At 45.3% G+C, this 4,561-nt stretch overlaps 1 pseudogene; it reads right to left on the bottom strand.

Moving 5' to 3' along the window:
* Positions 1–2,976: 2,976 nt before the first annotated feature.
* On the bottom strand, positions 2,977–3,094 carry LOC126195862 (5S ribosomal RNA; annotated as a pseudogene).
* Between the last annotated feature and the right edge of the window lie 1,467 nt (positions 3,095–4,561).

The following is a 4,561-nucleotide window of genomic DNA, read 5'->3' as shown; positions in this document are numbered from 1 at the left end:
GGTCTGTGGAGTGCGCATTTGGAATTCTAACGAATAAATGGAGACTGTTTCACAGGCATAATCAGTGTTAAGCTGGATTTACTGTTAGCATTATCCAGTATTGCTACTGCCTTTTCAGAGATGGTTTTAACTTTGGAGATACTTCAAGTATACAGAGGCTGTGTAATCTGGACAATGAAATCTCATCAACTCAAGGCAGATGTTCACTTAGCAATGGAAGTAATATTTTCACTGATTGCTTTATAGACAATGTTGGAAAAGTACCATGGCAAGACAAATCCATGTAAATGTAGTCGGTTACAATCGTAGTGAATCAATTTATCGCCTAGCCTGAATGACTGTTTAATTTAATTCAGTTCATAAATACATGTAATTTCGCGTTTTATAGCTGCTATATAATAAAGCGTAGATTACACTGAAGTTTCGAAAGAAATTTATTTTAAACTGTTATTAACTGTAGATTTGCTCATTCAGCTGAATGGGATCACGCCAGGGAGCAAAGCATTGCTCCTTAGCGCTATTTAAAGTTTTGAATGACCACATTAGAGCAAAAACGCCACCACTAGAAAGCAAACAAAATTCTTTTTAACAATGATATATACATCTTTTTTCTGTTGATCTCGGTCCGCAGGAAAATCATCACAAAACTGTTCATTCGCACAGTTGAAACTGTGCACCTCTGTTCTAATCCTTGAGCGACGCATCCCATATTTCAGGATATTTCTTCATCTCCATCTACATATACATCCACATGTAAGTACTCACTCCGCGAGCCACCGTATGATGCGTGGCGGGAGGGACCCTGTACCACTCCTAGTCGTTTCCTATTTTATTCCACTAGCAAATAGAGCGAGGGATAAAGAACTGTCTAAATGCCTCAGTACGAGCCATAATTTCTGTAACATTTTCTTCATGGTCCTTACGCGTAATGTTAAGTTCCCGGCAGTAGAATCGTTCTGCAGTCAACCTCAAATGTCGGTTCTCTAAATGTTCTCAATAGTGCTCCTCGGAAAGAACGTCGCCTTCCCTCCAGTGATCCAATTTGAGTTCCCACTGAATCTGCACAGTACTTACCTATTGTTCGAATCTACCGGCGCGCCTCTGAATTGCTTCGATGTCTTCCTTTAATCAGACCTGGTGCGGGTATCAAACGCTCGAACATTCCCAGAATGAGATTTTCACTCTGCAGCGGAGTGTGCACTGATATGAAACTTCCTGGCAAGTTAAAACTGTGTGCCGGGCCAAGACTCGAAGGCGGGACCTTTGCCTTTGCGGGCAAGTGCTCTACCATATCAGCTACCCAAGCACGACTCACGACCCGTCCTCACAGCATCAATTCTGCCAGTACCTCGTTTCCTACCTTCCAAACTTCACAGAAGCTGTTCTGCATACTTTGCAGAACTATCACTCCTGGAAGAAAGGCTATTGCGGAGACATGGCTTAGCCACAGCCTCGGGAATGTTTCCAGAATGAGATTTTCACTCTGCAGCGGAGTGTGCGCTGATACGAAACTTCCTGGCAAATTAAAACTCTGGTATTGGCAGAATTGAAGCTGTGCTTGGGTAGCTCAGATGGTAGAGCACTTGTCCGCAGCTCGTGGTCGTGCGGTAGCGTTCTCGCTTCCCACGCCCGGGTTCCCGGGTTCGATTCCCGGCGGGGTCAGGGATTTTCTCTGCCTCGTGATGACTGGGTGTTGTGTGCTGTCCTTAGGTTAATTAGGTTTAAGTAGTTCTAAGTTCTAGGGGACTGATGACCATGGATGTTCAGTCCCATAGTGCTCAGAGCCATTTTTGGTAGAGCACTTGCCCTCGAAAGGCAAAGGTCCCGAGTTCGAGTCTCCGCCCGGTACACAGTTTTAATTTGCCAGGAAGTTTCACTCGAACATTACTCAACAATGGGTCGTACTAGTGTCCTGTGTACGGTCTTCTTTACAGACGCACCACACTTTCTTAAAATTATCCCTATAAACCTAAGTCGACCATTCACCTTCTATATTAGAATCCTTACGTGCTCATTTCATTTCATACTGCTTTGCGACGTTACGCCTAGATTTTTAATCAACGCTACCGTGTCAAGCAGCATACTACGAATACTGTATTCTAACGTTATTGGTTTGTTTTTCCTACTCATCTACATTACCTAACATTTTTCCCATTTAGATGTTGCTGCCAATCATTACACAAACTACGAATTTTGTCGAAGTCATCTTGTATCCCGCAGACTGCTGCTTACCCTCTCCGCCAGATCATTTAGATAGATAGTAAACATCAGCAGTCCTATCGCACTGCCCTGGGCACTCCTGAATATACTCTTGCCTCTGATAAACAAATTCCATGTTCAAAATGGCTGCATCCATGGTGGTTGGCGAATACAACTCTCTCGCGCGTTCCCGCCGCAAGTTCGTAGCGACACTGACGTAATATACGAGGATTCATTGTTTCACAAGCATTCCGAGATAATGAAGGTGCGAGCTCGCGACAATATTACGTTCGTAGAGTTTTTGTTTTGCATGGTGGTGTTACGGATGCTATGGGTTTATTTGTCAACTGTCATTTTTTGTTTGTAGTGCACTGTTGTTGTTTGAGTGTACATATTGCCATTTTGTTATTTGATGATAGTGAGTGGAGCTGTGGACGTTAGATACTGGAGTGCCAAGTAGAGAAATCGAAACATTTCCGATATATTCTGCTGTTCGAATTCAATAGAGGGGTGACAGCAGAGGAGAAAGCCAGAAACATTGGCGCCGTTTATGGGGATAATGCCATCAGACAGAAGCACTCCGTCATCAGGCCACATGTGGCCTACCGGGACCATCCGACCGCCGTGTCATCCTCATTTGAGGATGCGGATAGGAGGGGCGTGTCGTCAGCAGACCGCTCTCCCAGTCGTTATGGTGGTTTTCTGTGACCGGAGCCGCTACTATTCGGTCGAGTAGCTCCTCAATTGGCATCACGAGGCTGAGTGTACCCCGAAAAATGGCAACGGCTCATGTCGGCCCGGATGGTCACCCATCCAAGTGCCGACCACGCCCGACAGCGCTTAACTTCGGTGATCTGACGGGAACCGGTGTATCCACTGCGGCAATGCCGTTGCCCATCAGACAGAGCACGGCAAGAAATGGGTTCCTAAGGAGGACTGTTACGACATCAGGGACTCTCCACATTCAGGAAGACCTTCGGGGATTGATGAAGATCGTTTCAACGCATTAATCCACAAAGACCCACGTCTATACTCGAAAACCGGAAAATGTGATGAACTGCTATCATTCCACCATCGGACGACATGCGGTGGTGAAGGTTCAAAAATGGTTCAAATGACTCTGAGCACTATGGGACTTAACATCTGAGGTCAGAACTATTAAACCTAAATAACCTAAGGACATCACACACATCCATGCCCGAGGCAGGATTCGAACCTGCGACCGTAGCGGTCTCGCGGTTCCAGACTGGAGCGCCTAGAACCACTCAGCCAGGTGAAGGTTCAAATGTGGGCGTATGGGTACCGCATACTCCAAGCCACAATCACAAAAATCAGCAAGTAGCCCATAAGTGTATCTCTGCTTGCTCGTCATCAATGGCTCTTGGACAACACCGACCTTTCTTCTCCAGTATCGTTATTGGTGACGAGAAATTGTGTCTTTATGCTCAAGCAAGGAAAGCAAAACAATGGTTGAGCCCAAACAAAGCAGCTATTCCCCTACGAAGAGCTGCGCGCAATCAAAAAGTATAATGTTATGCATCTTGTGGAACAGCGAAGGTGTGGTGTATTTCCCCGAGGTGTAACCATCACTGCTGATATTTATTGTCAACACCTGAGACAACTCGCAAACTCAATCCAAGAACGACGACCAGGAAGACGACGTGAAGTGATGCTACTCCACGATAATGCCCTCTCTCATTCTGCCAGACTGACAAAGAAAGAAGAGTTGGGTTGGGATGTCACTTCGCACTTACTTTATTCATCTGATATTGCGACCTCAGATTTTGACCTTTTCTCCTCTCTATCGAACATCTTTCAAGAACAGCCTTTCCGGGTGAAAATACTCTCCGAACATGTCTCGACGAGTTATTCGCCAAAAAATCACGTGATTATTACAGTCGCGGAATCGGAAAGTTCCGCAGCGTTCGCATACTGTTGTAAATAGCAAAGGAGAGTTTGTTATTGATGACTTAAGTCTCTGTTAAGTGTACGTGTCGTGTTTATTAAACTTACGGAAAAACGCTACGAACCTGTGCACCAACACAATAAATCGTTCTTGTTCATCGAACCAGTGTGTCTTAAGCAGTTATCAGTTGTATCTGTAGGAGCGATTACTTAATATTACGCTGAAAAAAAAAATGGCTCTGAGCACTACGGGACTTAACATCTTAGGTCATCAGTCCCCTAGAACTTAGAACTACTTAAACCTAACTAACCTAACGACATCACACACATCCATGCCCGAGGCAGGATTAGAACCTGCGACCGTAGCGGTCTCGCGGTTCCAGACTGTAGCGCTTAGAACCACTCGGTCACCGTGGCCGGCATTACGCTGAAAGTCGATGTTTTTGGCTGTCATTGT

Source organism: Schistocerca nitens, chromosome 7, assembly GCF_023898315.1.
Source record: "Schistocerca nitens isolate TAMUIC-IGC-003100 chromosome 7, iqSchNite1.1, whole genome shotgun sequence".
Lineage (NCBI taxonomy): Eukaryota > Metazoa > Arthropoda > Insecta > Orthoptera > Acrididae > Schistocerca > Schistocerca nitens.
The sequence above is the reverse complement of the archived record's forward strand: the minus strand, read 5'-3'. Positions and strand labels throughout refer to the sequence as shown.